This window comes from Lissotriton helveticus, chromosome 4_1 (genome assembly GCF_964261635.1).
Source record: "Lissotriton helveticus chromosome 4_1, aLisHel1.1, whole genome shotgun sequence".
Classification (NCBI taxonomy): Eukaryota; Metazoa; Chordata; class Amphibia; order Caudata; family Salamandridae; genus Lissotriton; species Lissotriton helveticus.
The window spans coordinates 939,521,588-939,546,756 of record NC_136063.1 but is presented as its reverse complement, the minus strand read 5'-3'; the positions used below and the strand labels follow the sequence as shown (position 1 = coordinate 939,546,756).

The following is a 25,169-nucleotide window of genomic DNA, read 5'->3' as shown; positions in this document are numbered from 1 at the left end:
AGAAAGAAAGAAAGAAAGAAAGAAAGAAAACAAGAAAGAAAGAAATAGTGCATGAACAGCAAAGGTTAGAAAAACAGATTTTTAGCTGATGATTTGGAATCACTGCCTAAACAGACTATATTTGAGGCAAGATTTGTTTGGAAGCTGCCACTGGACGAGAGGTTGAAGAACTGTTTTTTTTCAATCTGGAGCCTACACAGAATTTGACCACTGGAGCATGCAAACATGTCTGCTATGACTTTCCATACCGCTCTGCAACTCTACAGGAGAAGGAAAATGGGATTTATAACACAACCCCGCCTTCAAGCTTCTTAACCCCATTTTTTGATCAGAACCATCACTGTTCAACTTTTAAATAAAGAAGGTAACCGAAGATTTGAAAACTTAATTGAAGGAGCGCATGGTCAAGAAGGTCCACTATCCTACATGCCCCACTTCCAAAAGGAACATTTGTCATTTTTAATGAAGTCTTCTCTTTTACACAACTTCGGGAGGATTTGTAAGGTTGCAGGAAGTTTTGATGCAACAATAGCTATCCCAGGAATGTGTGTAGAGGAAACAGCTTCAGGGAAGCATAACTAGAATATTAACACACCTGGGCCATCTGCCTCAATATGTTCTTCATTTCCAGCTCTTCGCACTTTTGAATGCCCACCCTAAGCAAAGTCCCTCGGAAAAATAAATCTGATAGACCAGGCACGGTCAAGGTTTTCACATCTTGGATTGGGAACAACTCTCCCACGTTTGTGACACAGCTACCATCTTGTTACTGTTGCCGTAGCTTTAATGTGAATAGACAAATTTCCAGCAGATATATAAAAACCCGGATATTTTAAAGCAATAAACGCTTGCCTTTGATGTGGTTGTTGTGCTTCACCGTGCACACTGGGTCTATCGAGTTCTCTACATGGAGTACTGACCGTACTTCCTTTGGTTTTGAATTATGTGTAACCATGGTTTTAAGCAATTACTAACTGGGTACACATCAAAATTATAACTTTTTGCCAAGCGTTACAGTTCAAGTGGATATGTTTAAAGTATACTTTGTTCATTAACTCGCTTTTTTAAATGCCCCCTTTTAACGGCGGTAGGTATGATATAAAATCAAGATTTAAAAAAAAAAATATATATATATATATATATATATTTGTCATTTGTCCTGCTGACCAAACTTTTCTGTTGAAGCTTGTAATGCATAATATTGTTCAAGCAAACTGGAATTCTGGTAAATCTTGCGACCCCCAAAAAAGGCTGCTGATAGCAAACATGTCTACAGACACACACACAAACACTACCATACCTCCACCCTTGTATACCACTGACTAGTGTTGCGAGACCTGCTATTAACAGTCCCAGCCATGGAGGATCTTAGTGTGTGGCAATGGTATGGCAGAGCTCTCTCTCTCTGCCTCTGAGCGGGACATGCAAAACAGCCTACGGTAGTCCCAGTTCACATTACTCAACGTGGTCGACTTGCTCTTCGCATGATGCATCAAGATGCAGCTGTTTTCACAGCAGAAATCAGCATAGTGCACTATCATCAGAGGAACTTGGAGCAATGTGCGTGGTCTAGAGAAACAGGAAGTATCTGTACTGTGTGTTTTATACTTCCTGTTTGTTTAGTACCTCCAGCGACCTCTATACACATCAAAACAGTTGGCTCAACTGTTGAAAATGCATGAATCTAATTTTCTAGCTGGCACATGCAAAAGAGTAAACTTCAATTGATTATCCAATTTGAGCTAAAAAAGGTGATAGGAAGACATAAAAGCCAGAGAAAGGAGGTTGTTTACTATATCGGAGATCTCACGTTTTGCACGTCAATGCTTTCGTCCTTTGCCCAATCTAGGTGTAGTCCTTGAATTCTGGGGCCTGTAGTCCCATCTACAAATCCAATAATGTGAAAAAATGGACCAGCTGAGCTGCCTCAGCATAGAACTGGGGAAAGTGCAATCTTTGATATAGTATATAAGCCGTGTTTACTAATGCTTTTAACACTGAGGTTTTTATCTTGAGATGTGGTAGCCCGCTGCTATAAACACCTTACTAGCATTTGATTGAGCCATAAATGTAATTGGTTACTGGTTGACACTGGCTGTGATTAGGCTTTAATTCTGGTACTGATCTTCAACTATTATCAGTGAACTAAAATAAAATAAATTATTACTGGATGGGAAGGAGAAGTTGGTGGCACAGTTAAAACTGATAATATCCTAACTTCACCAAAAAGTCAAACCAATTTTACCAACATTCGCGTTCCCACCTTCCTATAGTCTTGCACTTCTTCAAAGTCCTAAAAGACTAATTTATCTCTTTAAGAGATGTTATTAAACTTGCAAGTACAACTTTACTCGAGTCTGCCTAAGCACAAAACGAACACAGAGCTCAAAGGAATATTTCATCCACATCTCTGTATTTACTTCCAAAGACGCTTCAAGAGCCAGCGTCAGTTGTGGTGTAGTTGAGACCCCTCAATTCTTTCGCTCTATTCACCTACACCACACAGCTTGTGTCCTTGGAAAATTGAGATTACATTGTTTCAACTCACCAGGATGAGCACGTTTTTCCATTTCCAATACATTCTACGGAAGGCTGTCTTTGTCATACTTAGAGATATTGCTTCAACTACCCTATCCTGGAAACATACTCCCACTTTTTCTGCAGTGCATTTACAGGAAAGACAATGCATAAGGTTTCTGAATTCCCACAAATCTTTGCACTTGTGAGTGTTCATGCATTTTAAATAGCCACGCTTCTGAACCGGTAGAATGAATCACCAGCTCTAGGCAACCTCATGAACCTTTTGACCACAGGCCACTAAATAACTACACTTTGTGTATTCCTTTGTACGTAACTTTGAATCAAAATTTACTGTTGTAGCTCAATGTTCAACCTTATGTTTTAAAAGCCTAAAATGGTGAAGTTGGCCAAAGACCATGCTAACAGCTTCTGTAGGTGATTATTATGGATTTACATATTTACAGCATTCCATGTGCTGTTGAAGGCCCAGTGCAGTTTAATACCAACAGAACGCCTGCCCCAAGCAGACTTGACAAGTAAGAAACTCTAGTAAATGTGTTACATTTAAACGTAGTGAGCTGTGATCCCCCCACTCACCAAAAAAAAGGACCAAAATTACCATCCATCGGCCTTCTGACTGAGCTCAACATATCTAAAAGCCTTGCCTGAGGTTTGAACCTGCAACCCTGCACCGTGCACACCTCAGCCACCTGACCTTCACTCACGAAACCTGCCACTCCTACCCAAGACTGTGGTGTGGATGCTTAAGAAGCAGCAGGGAACTGAGCAGCGCACAACAGGAGGGTTTTTTAGGATTCTGAGGATACACACAACCTTAAGATTGGGGCTTCCTCCGGGCTTAATTTGAGACGGGTCTTAATTGTCAACACTGGCGCTTGTGGCAGTCTGCCACAAGGTGGCGCTGCCTATAGAGGACCACAACAACAGGTAATTATTACTTCAGTATAGATTAAAAAATACTATTATCTGCTGATCACGCCTTCTTAAAGCTATGTGGGCCTCAGTTAGAACTGTCACACCTGTAGGACTGTGATGGTTAGTAATTGTGGTGTAACTACTATTATTCGCAGCGTTGGCAGTAGCAATGTCTGGTGCAAGCTGCTGTGGCCTCCTGGAGAGCCCCGGCACTTATATTTTTTACAAATGTAACACTGGTTTCCTCATTGCATCCTACTAATACTGCACTTTTTACAACTGACATTAAAATGTGTTGGGATTCTCTACAATCAATCTCTTATCTACTTTTCGACATACACATTTAATGATTTTAGAATTTGAGGCCGCTATTTTTTTCCCTGCTTTTGTCCTTAATAACTATTCTCTTCACACGACAAATACATCATCATGGGACTAATATACTTCCATTCACGGAGCGAAAATAGGCCAGGGGTTAAAATATGTATATCAAAAATTATGTTCAGCGCTTCTTATTTTTACGTTTTCCCTTATATGCATTTTAACCACTCGGTGCCTAAAGCGCGCAGCTGTCACTGGCAGCCTCCCCTTCTGCTTACATTTCCCTTAATCTCTATAAGGCTGCACGACCTATAATTAAACCTCCCAGCTGCCACACATGGCAACCACGGGGCATAGGCAAAGTCACCAAAGAAAGTCTCTCAAGCCGAGACGCATATCTCAACCTATCTAGACGCCGCTTCCAAAACTGTTTCTTGGGAGGGAGTGAGGGGTGGCAAGCACGACCGACTACCATTTTGTGTGTAAAAGGCCGCTTTATTGAAACAGGTGCACATCACATATATATTAAAACTGGCTCACCGCCTTACAAAACTAAACACCTCTCTGAACATCGAGTTACCTGACCCCCTTTTGTTTATCCCCCCCCCACCCCTACGATCCCCACATGTTCAAATCCCCCACCCTATAACATAGCAATATATAAATCATTCCCTCCTTGGTATCCAATTTTCTCCCATCCCTCCTACTCCAAAAACCTCCCAAGACCTCCATTCCTATCTGTTCTTGCAACAGTAACCACTACCCTCTAATGTAACCCCCCAAACTGGTTACCCTTTCCCTGCTCCCGCTCCCCAACTCAACGACAAAATACCGAACTCCAGCCAAACTTGGCCAACATCCAAAACAACTCCGCCTGCACCTGTTCCAAGCGACAAAGTACAAATATCTTCCCCCAGTGCACCTGGCCCAATACCGCCTCCTAACACCCAAAACAAACCCCCCCCCCCCCAAAAAACGCCTCCCCAAAACTCCAAGAAACAGGGAGGGTGGGCGGGGACAAAAAACCCTAAGCTCTCCCCCCAGCCACCAGGTCGTAATACCTAAAATGGTGGCTGGGGGAGTGTCGCAAGCCCTTAAATACCTGGGCTGCCTTTGGGCTACCTCCTGCCAGATTGGGCTGCCTTTGGGCTATTCCCAGGCAGCCCAAAGTGCCAAAATGGCCGCGTCCGGCTAGCCCCCCTCCCCCTCCCAAATTTGCCCGGGGGGCAGACCTCGCGGCTCGGCTGCCCCCCAAACCCCCCTTATCATTCCACGATGACCCACGTACATAAACCTCTCCGTTTTCGATAAAAGTTACATTTTTGCAGAACGTGTGTCTTTTCGCATTTTAACGCTGAACGGTTATTTTTTAACACATTCATATCATTTTCTTTCTGTTTTTTTCTATTGCTCCTTGGTCTTCAAAGGCTTTGTCTATATATGTAAGTGGCGACGAGCTCAACGTCTATCTTTGAGGCCCCCCACCACCCCTCCCAGTGGGGCTGCCCGGGTTCAGGAAGCAGCGGGCAGACGCTTTTGATCAGCAGCGAGCCGACGCAGCACGACATTCCTCCACACACGGCACAATGCTGAAAACTGTTCTCTTCAATGTGACTCAATATTGTCCTCGGGTGACACATAACGTGACATCTTTCGGGCCAGAGGAATGCGGGATGCGTTCTCTGACCGTGTGAACGGTTACACGTGGTGCGCTGGATTCGTAGCACGCTTTCCAATCCACTAACAACAGGGACAAACCAGGACACAGACATAAAACAAAGGGAGGGCTGGAGTCACGTGGGGGCGCAGCGTGGACACGCCTCAACATGCTGCCAACTGGAAAAAAATGGAAACGTCTGATAAATAATTATGGAAAATCCTCTTAGAGGAGCCTATAACACTTTGGACCACACATGCTGGGCCGAATCCCTTCCAAGACAGAGCAGTGGAAGAAAATAATTGCAGGCGGAGTCATATTTCTAACTGCTACCCGTCGTAGATGCTCAGCGTTCCCTTAAGGGGACGTCCTTAGCAACGCTACATAATTCGTCTTTTTGCATTTTCCCACAAATGTGATTTACGGAGTCTAGTAAATACACGTATATATTGTTTTTTGTTCTGTTTCATTTAAGGCACAAAGGTCTCTTTACAGTGACGTAACGTAAAATGATGGGGCTCATGCATAATGTGACGAGGGACCCCTAACTCCCCCATATCTCACAGATATTCATAAGACTTGGGCTAAAAAGGGGGGGGGGCTGAAGGTTGGGGGGCAGTGGCTGCTCCTCCACTGAGGCGGAGGAGTGCACAAAATAAAAATAAAATGATTTTATTTTTCCTATGCGGGAGTTGAGGTGGGGCTGGGATCTGTGACACTAGAGCAGGGGGGAGTGGTTTGCACTCCTCTAACTGTCTTGCACACTTGGTAGGTTCTCCATTGGGCTGTGTTGGGCATTTCTTCCCTTGGAGAACATGAACAGTCTCCGAGACACTGCTGAGCGTCCAAACAGGACGCTCAGACCAATCACGATTCTACTCCTGCAGCCTCGTGATTGGCTGGGAGAGTCCGGAAGCCTGGGTGCTACGGGGCTTCCAGCAGACAAAGAATGGATGAGAGGCGTGCTGCAGAGGGAGAGGCGTGCGGTGGAGGTTAGATTTTTTTTTAAGTGTTAATCCATCCTCCCTGCCTCACCACGCGTGTTCCGAGGCAGGCGCCATTGTTGGGGGTCCCCCTCGAACACAGTGGCCTGTCTCATACCTCTCTACCTCTTCAGACTAACTTCAAGGAGGAAGTGAATACAAGTCTTCCTTCCTTGAAAGCTTCTCTTTTTAGGTCTTGGCTAGACAGGCATGAGCTCTCTTTGAGACCTGTTTTCAATCAGTGGGCTTCCAGCTATAGCTTACCAGTGGAAAACATCAGCATCACTCTCATTTGCTTTCTTTGCATTCGTCATGGCACGCAGGTGTCATGCCTTTCTCTTGTGTTTGGGCCTACCCTAGAGCACAGACCAACTACTTGTCTCCTTCCACTGCTCCCATTTTTGGAGCTACTTTTTTTTATTTGTCTCAAGCACTCCATATGAGCACTTAGCGTTGCATTCTTAGTTCTGATCCTGTCCACTCGCAACATTGTCACGTAGCACATATTATACTCAGTACAGCTGAATGTACATAAGACAAACGCAAGGACACACCCACCACAGACACACAAACTACAAGCAGTACAAGCGCCAATGCAGCACATTAAACAGGGGTTCACACTGGTAGTTGTTCTATACTTCACAGCTACTCTCAAGTCAAAGAGCAGCGCTGTTAAACAGTAGCGCTATCATGCGGCCAGCGCTGGCTGCGCCATTGCGTTTTTTCCGTGACTTTTTTGCAAGATTTTCAGCCATGCTAAACACCAGCTGTGCTTATAGTCATCATGGCTAAAAAAACATTGACAACACCAATAGCCCTCGGATTGCCGAGACCTATCAACTTTGCCAATGGTTGTCTATAAAAGTGAACATAAAAAGATGCATCTTGGTGAATCACCACTTACATGAGCCCTCGGCCAGTCATCTCGCACTTACTTAGGCATTTACGTTGCTGGTTTGCTGTCAACCACAAACACCCCACAGACAACAAATCGACACGGTACTTCACAAAACCACACACGCTTCCCACTGCTGAGTATGAATACTATTACTCTCTTTGCACCACCTTGTAGCCCCTTGACGTACATGGAATCTTATATCTGGCAATCAAAACCCACCTCAAGGCTACAAAATAAGGATTCTATAATTCCAATTTTTTAAAAATCACTCCCTTGCTCATGATTGTGGACATTGTCACTTAAGACTCAGGAATAGACAACGCCCCAAAAAGAATACTTTAAAGGCCCAGCTTCGTCACAGAGCCACATTCCTTGAAGGGCAATTGATTGGGCAACAGGATGGTGACAATACACAGCATCTTTTGCTGGCTTCCAAAGGAGTCTGCACGGGGCATAGTAGCATGCACCACTAAAACTGCCTTCAAAATATCTTAAATTCAGTGTGGTTATAGGCATGCATGACTATTGCTCTAATTAGCATTTTAGATTCAGGAAACATTCGACCTTTGTGTGCAAGTCCAAGACAGTTCCACAAAATGAAGCGTGATCGGCAGTTCAATGAATACCTACAATTTGTTCTGTAATAACATATAGATCATTGCTCGGCCACCCTCACCCTAACCTGGTTTAGACTGCATGTGGTGGCCTCAGCATAAGTGCTGTAGCTGCCACCATGTGGCATCTGTTCTTTGTATAATAAAATGTGTGTTGGACTAAAGAACCCATGCCCACCTATGCTCCTGATCAGCTCGGAGCCTTAGCATCATGGTTTTCATAAGCTGCATTCTAACGTGCCATTACTGCCTTCAAACACAGGATCCCCTCATGCGTACTTACGTGCTGGTAATCACTGATCTTGGTATTTTGTCATTCTCTATTCGCTGCTGATTTCCTGAAAGTGCAACATTCATCCACTCCAACTCCCTCTTGAAAAGGTCAAAAAAACAAATCAAGGGTGCCTCTCAAAAAATACAACTTGGTGCCTGGTACACAATAAACTCTTAGTGACCAAAGCATAAACAGTTCACCACCCTTTCGTTTATTAGAAAAGGTCTCGTGTGACCTGCCGCCATCTTCAGGTGCCCTGGACAGATACTGCGACATCACACTGACTGCAACTTCTGTCATTGCTCAATATTCGTTTTCTTTATATATGAGAAACAGGGGTGTACCATAGGACCCTGTGGTGGAGGTGGACACCCACCCTTTAGGGGGCACCCACTTAGTTTAAAACCAGTGCTTAATTTGTGAAAAGGTAAGCGACAGGGTCCTTCTCAGAAGGCCACTGCAGCCTGCACCACTCATTGTCCCTGGATGCACTGCCAATGAAAGGATCAACGTAACTACTATCCATCACAATACTGCAAGTTTGACAATTCAGACTTTTTTAGGCCTTCAACACTAAAAGAGCAGCAGGTATTATTAATTGTTAATGTGTATCGATTTATTAAATACTGTTGTTGTGCTGATATCAAAATAAGACAGTCAGTGCCACCATGTGGTGGACTGGCGCTAGAGCTGATGCTGACAACTAAGTCCTGGTGCCGAGAACCAGAAACCCCTGGCTCAAATTAAGCACTGTATAGAACCTATGGCTGGTGATAAGATGTAGCCGTATCGAGACCCTCCTCATATTCTGCCCCTTCATTTTATGTTATGCCACTGATGTGAAATACTACCCATTGGGGAGAAAACTTACAAACTTTCTCTTCTGGATTTGAAAACATCTGTCTCTTCATATTTTAACTGTTTTGATGTACAATTTTTAAACTACAATCACATGCTTGTCTGATATACTCCGTGCCACAAACTATCTATTGAGGAAAAAAAACAATATACATCCACCAAACCCTGTCATCAGCAACTTCAGGGACATCTCACTTTTATCCCTCAGTTTCATGCCATCTTGTATGCAAACTCAAACTGCATTATATAGAAAGTGCAACAAACACAGTTCAGTGCTTGCACTTATCTTCAGATTCAGACTTCCGATCAACATGGATATTCTCTTTATGAGTAATACATTTTTTTTTTGATGCACAATTTTTGGAGGCACCGCAACATCAGGCCTATGCGCGGAGTAAACAGAGCAAGCTCCCACTCCATCTTCCTGCTTCAAAAACCAATTCAATACATGGTCCTAAGACAAGAGGACACACCAGACATCCAACTGACAAGAACAGATACTACACTTGATCTTAGCCAAAAGCCGAGAAGTAATATATACATTATCACTATAATACATTAATACGTTAATGACCTCACAGTCTCAACACACAATTGTGAGATTCTTGCTCCAAGTCACTACAAAATTTGATTGAACAGACCCTCAAAACAGCAAAAAAGAAATAGCAATAATTTGCATATCTTAAAATGAGCAATCATAGCCCCCTCATCCCTTTACCAACTTTTTTTTTCTACAGACCATATCCGAATACATCCATTTACTTCCTCTTACAATCACTTGTAGAGGATAGAATGTTCAAAGAAACTCACTAACCTTACCAGGTTCACTAAGTTCAACTACTTCAATAATCTTTCGTTAAACTTCAATACTCAACAGAAGTAGTCAAAATAAAGAAACATTTGCAAAGCCAGTACATGTGGGTGCATTTTGAGTAAAACGTTTTATAAAGCATGCTGCAGAGACAAAAACAAAGCAATATCAATTATTTTCCATATACAATGGATCACAGGAGATAAAGAACTTCATGTGTGATGATTCAGTTTCCTTCTGAGATGTTAAACAGTCTCTAGTCATTGTAATGCAACACTATGTAGCAGAGGGACCGATTCACCGATAGAATAAAGTGAGAGAAAATTCTGCCGTAGGTGGAGTCAAAGCTCACACTAAGTATTTTTTTAAAGTGTTAGTAACAATAGGTACTGCACACATCTACACTCTCAATCCAGAAAAAAAAAAAACTGCCACCTGAAAAGAACCCATTGGCACTGCAAAACAATAAAAGTACCTGCACCAACCATAACATTAAAACATATTTGCAGCTCTTAATACACCCATGCACTTAACTCATCAGTTGAACCCCTAACAAATGGAAAAATTGGCGACTACATTTTCACATGTAAAAGCATCCTCCATGTACACTTCCGCATCAGCTCAGTTTGAGCAGACCACATCGCCTGCTTTACTCTCCTTCACTCACCACCTGTTCTCCTTAACCCAGCATTTACAAATGTTCACCAAATCTTCGAAAAATGTATTTAAAGAATCCAATCATACATGCTCCATGCAAAGTCAAGTAACCTAAAAAGGTAAAAATGTCATGAGCAGTGATATTTGCTTGTAATGAAAATTAGGAAGAACCAAATATCACCCTGAAGTAAACATAAGAAGCAAGCAAAATCAAATACAATTAGAGAACAGAAACAGTGGCACACATGTCAGACAGCATTTCCAAGCTTGCGGCATCCAAGGACAAATCACTAATCATTGATTTTAACCAGTGAACCCATCTAACTCAAAAATAGGGTTAAGTCATCCTTTAAACCTTCATGTACTTCTCCACTATATCTACCCAATGATTCCTCCTTAATCTCATTTTCTGTAATTTGGCACTAACATCAGCAAAACGTTTCAGGGCACAATTATCGCCATAAAATATATATTTTCTATGCTAGAAGCAGTCACTCAACTCAAGAATTTTGCATGCACAAATAATTTAAAGGAGTGACTCTCCCAAAAGTAGTACACCAGTTTTACTCAGTGAATACTCCAATTAAACAATGTGCTTCAGTAAATTGCTCAAAGGTGGTCAAGTCATGCATTTCTTAAAAACCAAAACTAGAGAGATCGGCCATTGCTGCCCTTAAACCAATCAAAACATTACCCTTGCTAAATTAATCCATTGTGCTATATATTGATGCATAACTCCCAAGTCATATTAACTCAACCATCTCAATCTTTACATGGCCGGTGTCCAGCAACGAGGTAGCACAGAAGCAGTGACAGTAGATGAAGATCTCACCATAACAGATGATGGTGCCTCCAGTTAACTGATACCGCTGGACCTTAAGATGACCTCAGACCCACGATGGGCCACTCCTCACTATTCAGCAAAGTTATGGAACGGTTCTCATCTCTTTCCTTCTCTTGAATATGCTAAAAATGTCAAAACTGACTCATTTGGTTTTCCCCTGTGTTCCCTTATAAAATGTGCCGCTGGGCCATCGAACAGCCATGTATTGAATTTATGGGGGTTTTAATATCTGAAATGTTTCAATTTGCATATACAAGGATGTCTCCCAGTTCCACTAGAGGAATTCATAATATGGCAGCAACACCGTAGAGAATTCTCTCCAATATGAAACTTGAGATGTTTTAGTCTAACTAGAATAAATCTAAAACAGAATAATTTATCTTCTATTCCAAATAATCTACAATGTGCATTGAAAGTCAGACCAACATTCCATCTTCAGACCTATTTCCATTGTCTTCCCTCCAACTGCGCATTCAATTTAATGTGTCTGCTCTACTACGCACAAGTTCCTTTACTTCAATATTCTTCTGTGCCCACTGGACAAACTTTTGGACATAAGTTTGTGACTGATGAGAAGTACGGAGTAACTAAACACCTCACAAAAAGAAAGTAAAGAAGAAAAATATATGGCAAGTGTTCTCCTGGTCTGCCTCAAGGTCCCAAACTCATTATCTGATGACATGTGCATAGCTGTAGCATTGTCTCCATAAGAAAGAGAAGAAAATGGAAAACAATCCAGATGAAAGAAAACAGCAAGGGATAACTACATCCTCTGTTACATTCCTTCAGTCTTCTCTGGGTGATGTAGTTTTGCTTTGTCCCTTCTTCTTTTATGGATATGTTAGTCTGTTATGCTTTCTTCTCTGTAATTACTCGGCTAATCGCTTTCTATGCTTGAAAGGAATGCCACCCCTCTCCTTGCTAAGGGTAAACTATGTGAATTAATATATTACTGTATTGAACGACCAATGAAAAACCATCGCTTGAATGTTCCTGTTTTTATCTGATTAGATTAATTTTTACAAAGATCAATTTCATACTTCTGGTTTTAAACAGAAGAGAATCATGGTTATAAGATACAGATTTCGATGAGATTCCAAACATTAATTCGATTTAAGGTGTGTTATTCAGCATTGTCATGTCAAATGTCCTTCAACGAACTTTCACAATGGAGGTTACAGATGACGCCCCTCCCCTCAAAAGTGTAAATGTTTTTGCAATTCTTAACATATTGCTCAGTTTAGTGGTCCTTAACATTTGGTCAGTGGACCCCAGGGGTCCACAAAGCCTACTTAGGGGGCCTGTAACTGCTCAGAAAATTACCTAATATTTACAGATGAATAGAGTGTATAAAAATAAAGAAGCAACATGTACAATTGCAAATTTTAAAACATTCTGCAAATGTGAAGGAATTTGAAATTGATGGCTAATACTTAAGTTAGTATCCTCAAAATGATTTGTAGGAGCAGTGCAAATGCATCAAACAGAACATAGTTTGAATAATGAATGGCGTGGCCTCAAATAAATTTACAAAACTCTAACATTCCTATTAAAATGTTATTTGTTTTTAAAAGTTTGTTTGTGAATTAAACGATTTCATCATTTTTGTATTTGTTTGATGAATGCTTTCTTCTGTACATTGGGTCTACTATTTTGTGGTTTAAATCTTTTAAAGTGTGTAGGCATGGTGTCCCTGGCTTTCAGTCTCTGGATTTGAATAGTGATTCAGTGGGGGGTCCCCAGGTTCTAGTAATGATTTAATGGGGGTCCTCAGAAGTCAAAAGGTTAGTTAATTTTAACACACTTGAGGTGGAACACGTAAAATGTCCTGTAAACACACTTGTCTGTGCCGCTCCGAATTATTTACAGTCGACATAATTCAAATACATTTTGCACACTGGCAGCATGAATAACTTTGTATGTTATATATACTTATAGAAGTGTTATGGATGTAAGCTAAGTGAAAAACATTCAGAAGTTCACAAGCTATACATACTAAATGCTGGTGAGATCAACCAAGTTTATTTACTGTTCAACTGCCATTTTTAGGCACCATATTTTCAAAGATTTTGAACCACCATAAAAAAACAATGCTGTACTTTTTAGAACTTTGAATTGATTCTTTAAATTTGGCTAGCCAATGAATCCAGCAGCAAGCCTTCCTCGCAAACCTTTTTTCGAACTTTGAATTGATTCTTTAAATGTGGCTAGCCAATGAATCGAGCAGCAAGCCTTCATCGCAAACCTGTTGGATAGAATATATCTTTAATTTCTATCCCTACTGGATAGACTGTATCCTTTATCACAGTAACTACTACACCAAATCGACCATTTCTATGATAGTCTCGAATGCAACTACAGCATCCGCCTACATTTGTTGGATTTCCCTGAAAATCGGGTCTTTCACATGCTTGGCCATTTGGATAAATGGTACGACAGCACCCGGCTTCCATGACTAGATGTTCATTGAGCAGTTGGCTTTTTGTATGAGTGAAGGACAAGGAATTGCAAGGTTTATTTGTGGTATACACCACTTAATGGAAAAATCATGACTGTGTGTAAGGCTCACAAGTTTAACTGAATGTGAACAAATCTTTAACACAAACACCCACAGCCAGGGCCTTAAGTGGGATGAAACAACGTGGTGGCCTCTCAAAGGAGCACGGCCACTGTAATAAAGGGCGTGGATTAAAAGACGTAAGCTAAAAATATGTGCTCAGCATAATGTGACACCCCGACTGGTATTTTGCTGTTTCTGTTATTACACCCAGAAATATGATACAAGTAACATCATACCTACAACAAGTCAGGACTATTGGGTTTCTCAATGGTAGTTGGTTGCACAAGAAAAATAAGCAGCAAGTATGGATTGTATATAATATTGAAAAAGCTTCCATCAAAAAGCCTTGGTGGCACCACAACAATGTTCCTGCTCCTGAGTTTCAAAAAGAGAAGGGTACTCCAGAGAGAAAATGACTCTCTTTGAAGGATTTCCCTTCCCATACAACGCTCACCTGGCATGACATCATTCCGTAACTTCTCCACTAGTTAGAAATGAGCAGTGTGAGCATGTGCACATCGGGGAGCCTGTCACTGCAGTCCGAAAAAAACGGACCTCTGGGCCCGGGCCCAAAACAGATCCCAATAGAGACCCGTTTTGAGCCCCTATTTAAAAAACTGCTGGTGCCCTGTACCGGTGAGACCCGGCCCACTTAAAGCCCAGCCCACAGCACACGAAGCAGACATTCAACACAGTAAGCATGAAGTTTGCTATGGAGAAGTTCAGGATCCGCTCCTCAATCTATCATCTGTCACAAGCAGTCAATCCTTACCCTAAATTCAAATAAGTATCTTCAAGTAATTGACTTTGAGTTATGCACTACCATTTAGGGATCCTGGCCTGTCAGGCTAGGATCAGGCCATTTAATCATACCATTGTCAGAGGGAAGTCCTCACTGACTTTCCTTAATGTGGGATCTCAACCAACGGGGACTCGTTTGCCATTGGTTAGACTTTTGCTCAAGACATGTGCCTGTATAAGATGAAAGTGATCAAAGTGAGTCTAAGGTTTTCTGCTAGGACCCAGCTCTGAGCTCAACATAACAGTTGATCACTCTCCCTAAACACTGACATCTGGGCTGATTATTATCCAGAAAGTCACTCTTTCTGGAGAAATATATCAGTTGTGCCTTCCTATTTTCAGTTTTTATGTATGGTAATCTAGCCTAACAACATTTTGGAAAAGTGTTTCTTCGTTCACAAATTTTCACTTCACAATTGCTTTTGAAATGCCCTATCAATATTGTCCGCATGTAACTACATTTTCCAGCTTACCCAATGGATTTCCGTTATTCCTGCGGCAGATGGATCTTAGATAGGGAAGTTTGACAAAAGTTGAGGTCCTCTAACTCTCACACGGTCTTCCACCATAAGCTCATCCTTTCTCCTTGACTAAAATAGCCATTCCTTTTTCCAGTCTACCATACTGATCATACTTTCTCTGTACTTTTCTACACAAAACTAGTAGTGCACATTGCACTCTTGATGGCGGTCTGCCATTAAAGGCCAATGAATTTAAGAGCACAGAGGCTTCTTCTTTCATTTTACACTCTGGATTGTGAACTAAGTGCCGAGCAATCAGTTAAAGGTAGCATACACAATGTAGTGGTATTCAGTTTCCAGTGCTCACAACCAAGGGTGCGTCCATCTTGTAATAAGGCATTTTACCTCTATAAACAAAGAAGGGCAAGCATGCTGCAATGCACTATGGTTTCTTTACGTTTCTCGAATGGAGAGGGACTTAATAGGGAAAGCTATCCTGCCACATAGTTATTCATAATGTTACATGTTAAATATTGGTATTATAAATACAAGCTCAACAGTTTTGTATCTTCTTCCACTAAATGTAAACAGCTGGTTCACACATATGAAACAGACTAAAACAATTTTCTTGCTGAAGCTGCTGTTGAAGAACCAGTAACAATAACCCATCAAAGTATTTAACAAAGCGTAAAGATGTACCAGGGCAACTATGTGACGGGCATATTTGCAGACTCTCTGAGCTGATAGCGAATTTAAAAGCATTTTTCCTTCTTTTAAATTTGTGTTTTTTAGTGCTCCATTTGGACTTCTACGAGGTACGTGAAGAAAGTATTTCTGAAATGCAGTAACATTACTCAGAGTAAGAAGAGTCACGTGAACATGCCTTTATGTAATGAATTACAAAGATGGAAAGCATTTCAGCTGCTCTGACAGCGCAATAAACTAGATTGATGGTCCTTTACCCATCTATGAATCCCTTTGGCTAAATACTAAAATGTCCACCTTCATGAATTATCAAGGTTAAAAAGTTCCAAGTTCTCAGAAACTGGAAAACACCCAGTACTCCTGTGACATAGCATCTCTCTCTCTCCTGGTAACACACGAGTTGTCCAAGTAGACAAAATCTATTATCATCCAAACTGTTTCATTAGATTTAAGTCGAAGCAAGCTGTGTGATCCTTCTCAAACATAGACTTACATTGTATAAGGTATGTTTGCAGTTGCTATGTAGAAAGCGCTGCTTGAATTAAAGGCTGGGAAATCAGTGGAGGCTTCTTGTCTGTACATAGGGAAGCCCGTCCGAGAGACACACACGAAGAGCATAAAGGGGGTTATCTACAGCAGCACACCTCTCAAAAATAAAAATACAGGTTTGCTCCTATGATGTGCAATTAAAGATGAGTACAGAACATCCAAGTGGAGAAAACATATTTCCTGTTTCCAATACCATGAAGTGGTGAACATTTTATTTCTTCACACAGCAATTCGTTGTTTGGTTCAAGCCCTCACTACACTGATGACCATTCATACACACACAAAACTTCATATTTTTCAGTGGAGACTAATAGCAAAGGCCTTTAGTTATCTGCTTTTCTACAATAACTAAACACTCTTGTGAGGCTGATATCCAACAATATGGGCTACTTTACCCTGGATGCACAATACGGAGCATCCAATTAAATTTTTTTGGCAGAAATTTTAAATGTGCATTTTTTCTGTAAACTCCTGGATTCTAACAGTAACAGCATGTAGCACAAATTAATTAATTCATTGCGTAAATGTGAACTAAAGTAAGACCAATGTTTCACCTTTATTTCGCTCACCTATTCCAATACGCCTATTGATAGTGAGTAAGATGTAAACACATTTCTTAAATAAGAGGAAGGAAGGCGGTATTAAAACTTGGAATTATTTCGGAAAGGGTTTAAAACAGGTAATTTAATTTTTGGAGGCATAAAAGGTACGTATGATCCTGTATGAATTACGTGTGCCCAGTCGAATACATGACTTGCTTAATATGTTCAAAGATGCTGGTCTTATATTTAACAGCAGAGAGAAATATGGAAATATTTAATACTATTTCAACACTTAAGGGTCACATTTGTAGTAATCTAAACTTCCAAAAATGAGTAAACAAAGTTACAAGAGTTGTAAAATGCGAAAAAATTGTTTGCCCTTTAAAATTAACAAGCACTGACCACGCCAACTAGTTTTGCATTTTAATTGGTGCAAGTGTGTGTGTGCATACAAAAGCACACACCTTGAAGGAAGGACTGTTGTCAATTATCTACGCCCGGTACAGCGATGAAGTATCAAGAAATATCTTTGCTCTATGAGCAGTCACAGACCGTATGCACACACAGAAAATCAACCATTAAGATGCTTTCAGAATTTGTAAGCAGGAAACAGCTATGCCTCTCTTCATATAGATTTATATTGTGTACAACATAAAATGAACATTTCTCAGCAGGGCTTATATAGGAATTATGGCACAGTGCAGTCGCTGCTGAATAAAACACTCCTGGTCCAGATCAGGTGCTTCTATATATACAGCGGAGATCAAATAATGAAGAATCTTTGTGGGCCAGAGTCACATGGCTACTTGTTCAAGATCAAACGCTGCTTGGTCAAGAACACTGTACTAGTCAATGAGTTTGCTGCCTAACCTCCCAAGTGTGTACTGAACATCCTGTACGCAGAAACGATGGGCTAATATGGCAAGTCCATTTACAGGTCTTAGACAGTGCAAACATTCCACAGTGGCAAAATGATTGTTCATTAACCACACATAATGACAGGGTCTTCAAATGCGGGATGCCTGCGAGCTGAGACTATGACATGAGGGGTATGGTTACTCCCCTCGATCACTCGGGCAAAAGGGTCTCTGGGCAAAAATATGTACAACTGCAATGGCAACAAGAAAAGTGCAGGAGCGAACCCAAGAATGCAATGGGGCTGTGCCACAAACAGGGCTGGCCTTTTCCTAGGTCGACAATCGGTTTTTGGTATTCATATTTCAGGAATTAAGCCTGATGATAACCCCAGTATTATTTAATAGTACGCTTTTTGCACCTGCATTAGCATATAACACTTTATAATTAAATTAAATTAAATTGTATATATAGCACCCATTTTCCAGTAGTGTGTCCTGTTAGAGCTGCAGGCTGTCTCGAAACTGCATTGTCACCTGATTTTGGAATACCCTATGCTGCACACTTTGTTTGTCAGGAAGGTGCGCTGCCACACTGCACTCAAGAGTTTTGCAGATTGTTGCTTGTTTGTAAAAACTTCTCTGAAAGCCAAGCCTAAACACCTAACCAACTTAACCCAGTTAAAGGCAGCTCAACAAGCACTGTCACAAAGACCCTTTAGTGGTACATGAGTCACACTGAACCTAAAAAATAATAGATATTGGAGCCTAAACCTCAAGCTTGTATATAAGAAAATAGCTCCAGTACTTATTTTCTTTACATATTACAGGTACTCTATATCGATATCTCTCAGGGTTGGAAGAGTGGAGCTTGAAAAAGTACTCTATCTACTGAAGAGTGCAGCCAGATGAATCCTCTGAAATGAGGCCAGCTAATGTGACATATCCGTGGTTTTCACATCTAGTACTATCGATCGATCATCCTCAGCAAGGGGGACCTCATAAAAATCAACAATCCTACGTTTTACTTTCCTGCAGAGTTACTTACTGCTGTTCTTGATTTTACAGCACGAATTTGCTTACAATCAATTCAAGAACGGGCCGAAGTAAGCAGGGCAAGTTCTACAAGCTACCATAAGTCTGAAAAAAACGTTTTCAAAAGATGGAGAGCATTAAACATGAAAAACTCATACATCTCGAACAGATCTCTAAAACTCTAAATGTAAACAATATCATACGTCAAATGGGAAAGAGGCATTACACAGTAGCAATGCTCTACAAACAAAATCAAACGCTTTGCTTGAATTCAAGCCAGAAAGAACATGTTAAAAATAATCAAAAATATGTGTAATAGTGCAGTAATGGATCAAAGAGTCGCAATTATGGGACTTGTTCTCCTAAACACAAAGAGCCCATTTCGCAAGCATTTTTATTACACACCGTAGCAAATGGGAATACAGCTGAAAATGTCAGACGACTTGAAAAGTACGGAGTCACTTCTGATTCCTCACATTCTTCCCCATTGTAGAAAAGGGAAGAAAGTAAAGCTATCTAATGTAAGATGCAAAACATGCTGGATGGGTCAGGATAATGGAAACATTATGTTTAGACAGTGGATTTCAGGTTGCTCTGAAATGCCCACTCATGGGCTACCAAAGACTAAGCAAAAAGAGGCTCCTGAAGGAGGATCTGGATACTTGATTCACCTCCAAAATAATTTAGGTATTGACATCATAATGTATTTTAAAAAACCTCACTTTTAAATGTGCCCAGTGGTTGAAGATAAACACTTGTGTAGTCCCTCAGTGAATTGCAGCTGGTTGGAATGCAGAGAACAAAATATTCAAAGGCAATAGTCACCACGAAAGCGGCCTTCAAGGAATCTCTAATACTGTTTGGAAGGCCACCACATTATGTATAGTACGTTGAACCAATATTGTAAGTAGAAATGTGCCCAACATATGCCTGTAACTAGGCAACACTAAGACTGTAATAGAGCAATATTCACATTCAAGCTGTGGGAGAGAAAACTGGTAAAAATCATAATAAACAATTTGATAACAGAGCATCAGATGTGCCTTGTAGCCTCATCTGGTACTAAACCACTGTTACTCATGCATGTTATACTAAGGCTCCATTTATCTACTCTTCGTAGTTCCCTGATTTCCAATTCTATAGCAGATTAAAAATGTGCACTCTTTTATAACTTACAAATTGAAATAAATTAAAGCAGTTTTTAAGATCCTACTTCCTGAAGCTCAAAAAATTATGAACATGTTTAGTATTTAAAAGTGGAAAAGTAACAGAATTGCATGTTGGGTATTGTGGAATATCCTGGAAAAAAAAGTGTAGTACAACAATGAGTTATGAAAAAGTTGGGAATGAAACTTGACTGTCCCAGAAACTTCCAGGAGCAGATGGTAAGGGAAGGAGCAGAAAGGTAGAGAACCTTAGCTGTTCTCACTCAATAGATGAGAAAAGCAAAACAAAACTGCACGCTACAGTGCAAAACAAATGCAAAATAATGCATGAACTAAATAAAGAATTAAATGGGAGTAGAGTGTACTTTTCGATTGTGAAATAGGCCCGTACACATTTCATTGGTAGTGGAAGGATATACTAAAACATCCAATAGAACAAAGTTGAAAACAAATTACTGTGAGTTATTCCAAAACACTGGTTGAAGTTGCCTTATCCGAAGAAGGCAAAGGCTGAAAAACTCGGAACCAAAGCTACTTGGAGTACAACATATAGAATAAAATGTTTGCCACCAATGCTGCAAGCACCATTACGTGTCAAACCTAAAAATGGGCCAAATAGTTCCTTTTGAAATACAGTTGTACAAATAAATCTATGGGCTTTACAAGCAGTTAAAAATGGCACTCATCAAATATTGTGACAGCTCTTGGCCTACTGGCAAGCCTGAATCTCCCTCCCCTGCAGTGTTTATGGGGCTTTCCATTGATTTGGAAATAGGGAAATAAATGAAAACCTAATTGTACAAATGAATAGGCGAATAGGCTAAAAATCATAGGCATTGTAGCCAATAAAAATTATTTGAATATGAAATGTGATGTAGTTGCTCAGTCTTTTTAAATGTATAAACTATCTTAGTTACTTTCTACTTCCCATATACTTTCATTTGTGTACACTCCCCCTTCAAAGTATACACCAGTAATTTGAATGGGACTGAGACTACATTTGGAAGGGACGCAATAGTGAATTGATGATTTCCCAATTAATGTTACATAAAATAATTTCATTGAATTCAACTTCGTAGTTTACTGTACTGAACTGCTCACATCACTAAAACAGCCATAAAAAGCACAGTAGAACTTCAACTCCCAAGGATCCTTTGGTAATATTATTTAATTCAATTAACGACATGGCTGTTAAGTGGGATGAAAAAAATAGGGAGAGTCTATAGGAATTAAACACTCAAACTGAATTTCTGAGATTTTCATAGTGAGCCGTCCGACCAGTAATTTGGTGTCTCTCTGAGCTTTTTTGCTATTGCATCCAGATATAATAACACAGCAATTGACATGCATACACAACCACCCTGGACTATTGGCTTTGTCAATGATTGCCTCTGTGTGCTCTGCAGAGAGGCAAAGGTTTGGAAGACCATGTATTCGAAATACCTTTTTGACCTACTTGCCAGCACTGCACGAAACTTGCACGAAGGCTGAGCCCCAGAGCTCTCAATTGCACCTGTTTGAAGCACGCATGATACAAGAGTAATATGCTGAACAAAAAAAAAATACAAAAACACATCATGTTGGAAATAGCTAACACACTAATGAAGTGCAAGATTCAGTAAAGTGTGAAATGTAAACAGGAACTAAATCCCTGACAGGAAACACCTTACATTTATTACATTCATTGTACAGAAATCATCAGTGTTTTTTCTCAGTAAAGATAAGAATGTGAATACAGGGCTCGATAGAGACCCGTTTCAATGCCCTTTCTAAAACACTGAGACCCGCACGGACCCAGCCCACGTAAAGCTCACAGAACTACCTCTCCAGGTTAGACGTATCTTTAAAGCTCAAGAATTCTATTTAGCATATACCAGTCTTATTGGATCATGATGCCGAAAGCAGTTAGATGTGGTGATATGGACATAAAAAAAAAATATATATATATCAAGAAATACATGTACCAGAATCATGAAATAGAATCTATCTATCTATCTATCTATCTATCTATCTATCTATCTATCTATCTATCTATCTATCTATCTATCTATCTGTTCGTCTATCTAATCTATCTATCTAATCTATCTATCAAGAGGAAAAGGCAGCTATATGCATATACAGATAGATAAACATTTTTCACATGTGCCAACTATTGCCATCATGTGTTCATGTTCCATGCTACAGGGCAAAGGCGTTCAAAGACCAAAAAAATGTATTTAATTTTTTTTTTTTTCATATTTGTGATGGCCAGGAAGCTCTCCCAGCAATAAAGTTTCAAAAAACCAAGTAAAACAAGGAATAACAGAGCCAAAAATGCTGGAAGCCAGCGCCAGACCTTTTGGCATTGCAAATGCTAATTTTGCTCGCAATTCACATTTTGCGAAGTTAAAAAGCTATCGACATCTAGTTATAAAAAACTTTGCAAAGTTTGTGAGGGAAAAACTTGGCAACTTCTCATACCCCTCCCTACGAACCATTAGTAACTTGGGTGGCCGGGGCATTTTACAACACTTCGCCCCCCATCCCACATAAATAAACACATTCTCACTGTGGTGTTTGAGCCAGAGCCTCTCACTAGGTTACAATGGAAGAGTCACTGACAGGTAAATATTGGCTGCTGTAATGATCTCTGGTTGCCTTTGACCCTCCAAATCAGAGACGCTTTAAGACATGGGTAAAGTGGGCTCTAGTCCAGGGCCCCCGCCTTTAAGGAGACCCCCTTGATATAGACAGCCATGTTCTTGCCCTGATGATCTTAAATAATTTGTAAACAGATTGTTGTAAATTGCGTTTTCTTTCAATTATTAATAACATGTGAAAGTCTTTATCCGACATTTTGCAGACAAAATGTGTTTGTTTCATGCAACTTCCATATAAAAAGTTTCTTTAAGGTCAATACAGGGCCTCACATATTAGAAATTGGAGGGTGTGACAGAGATTATTTGCAGTAATGTTAGTGAGCTGTGTTACAATACTGAACACACAAAACACTTTGGGAAATACTGTTATTTTAAGCCCGGTCTGGCGCATCGTTGTTCTAATAACGTCAATAAAACAAAAAGTCAGTTTTTAAGCTAAACAGTGTCATGCTAAATCGGTTTTGAATTCAACCCAAAGCTCCAAAATAGGCAGACGTTATATTTCCTTTTCACTGGAAAATAGTTTTAGTGAGATAAAACACGGCGTAAGTAAAAATAAAAAAAAATAAAAAAGTATTACTGCACAGATTTAAATAAAATAATGAAAAAATACGGTATGAGTGTACTGCGTAAAGCAATAAGTAACTGTTTTTAAACGTGTAACTTTAGCTGGCAAACTCCGGAAAGGGTTTTCAGTGGCGCAGGCCTGACAGGTTCGCAGAGAGGCACGCCCCCGAGGCAGAAGAACGGGGCGGGGGGTGAACCGGCACCCGGGGACAGCGTGCTCGGCAATCACGGAGATAAACACAGCCTGCGCGCGAGCAGGAGGACATGCGATGCCAGCCACGCACAATGGCAGAGTATCATTACTGCAGCGCGAGGGCGGGACGGAGGCACGGATTCCATGGAACCGCTGTCACCAGGGGTGTGGAAACACGTCAGAGGGGGCTCGCTTGATTACCGCAGCTGCTGGTGCTACAAAAACAGACGAGGGCTTAAAGCGTTCTCTTCCAAGCTCACAATTTAAAAGAGAAGTTTCCAAGATGTGCTGTGCTTCACAAAGCCACTTAAACTGACTGGAGAGAGCTAAGGTGTTGAAAATGAAAATCCTGGGTGAAGCAGAAAGATTTCTTACGATGGAGGCCTGGCTCACTGCAAGGGATGCTGTGTGGCAGAGTCGGACTGGGATAGAAAATAGGGCAGAGCATCAAAATAAAAGTGCCCCCCATTAGTGAACCAAAAAGCCACAAAAGTGGCACGCATTTGCAAATTGGGGAAGTTTGGAACTAGTAAAGGCAAGCTGTAAAGGTGCTCTGCAAGGTAGTGGAAAGTGCATGCACTTCTGCTTGCTGCAAGTAACGATTGTGGCAAATATTAGGGAAATCAATAGTAAAACCGGCCCACCAAACCATGAACCATGCCCACAAATAGACAAACAAGCATTTGCAATGCACTAGGTATCGCATTTGCGAGAGTTTAAGCCATTTGCATTGTTAATGACAGTGCCTTTTATTTATGTTTTGCTAATTAACACATGAATTAAAGGAATTGTCACTTACAATGCCAATAGCTCAAACTCTTGTAAATGCATGACCTATGTCACATAAAAGAAGAAGCACACATGGTGCGCTGAGTGTTGCAGGACAGCGTGTCGTGCCTGCAGTAGGAGAAACTCATTAAAGAAAATAGTGTTTGCAGACTAAATAAGACATACCGTGTAACAACAAAAGTAAGAGGGCCAGTCATCATGAGAGGTAACAAATGAAGACAAGGCTCTGCTAAGGAGGGACTAACAAACCTATTAACGAATCAGAAGCCAGCATTTACGAAGGACAATGACATAAGCCAATGACAAATATGGGTGGAGAGTGGGCGGGGTTTGAGGTCTAAACTCGAATACAGCATGCCTCACAGAGCAGCGCATGCGCTGCCCAGGCTAAACCTAAAAATGGCCAACACACTTACCTGTCAGATCAACCCATCAGGCACTGCCTGTTTCCATTTAGGCCAGTCTAACACTACCTGTGTGTTTGACTTGTGATGCCTGCGCAGGGCTGGCTGGCACTTTATGAACTGTAGTAGCAAACTATGGTTAGCATATTTTATTGCATGTTTAAAGAAGGCTTTGTTTTCAGGTCAGGAACACACTGCCAAGTCCAAGTTGAAACTACGGTCTGATAGCCTTCAGCTGTGACATTTCAAGGGAACCACTACGGTCTAGCAGAGCTTGTCAGGAAGTGATTGGACCTCTGTGAACGTCCAGTTAGCTACACCTGTCTGCAGGCAATAGCGCCACTTTCATTCAGAAAGCTTCAGTGGAACCAGTTCAAGTACTCTAGATGCAGGAGGGAAATTATCCACTTATAGGAGGTAGAACTGATTCATGAACTATTCCTGCATTCAATTCTTTAAACAGTATCAGGGTAGGGCCTTTTGAATTGAGATGTGGCGGCGAATGGGAGCAGCTGAATTGTATTTGGTATG

General features: G+C 40.8%; 1 protein-coding gene and 1 non-coding gene across 16 annotated transcripts in view; both read right to left on the bottom strand.

Moving 5' to 3' along the window:
- EPB41L3 (erythrocyte membrane protein band 4.1 like 3) overlaps positions 1 to 25,169 on the bottom strand; it is an 860,969-nt gene that overhangs the window by 523,690 nt on the left and 312,110 nt on the right. The gene's annotated exons all lie outside the window — the stretch shown is intronic.
- Positions 9,406 to 9,596, bottom strand: LOC144829834 (U2 spliceosomal RNA). Its single transcript, XR_013610840.1, has one exon. It is a non-coding gene; the product is annotated as a U2 spliceosomal RNA (small nuclear RNA).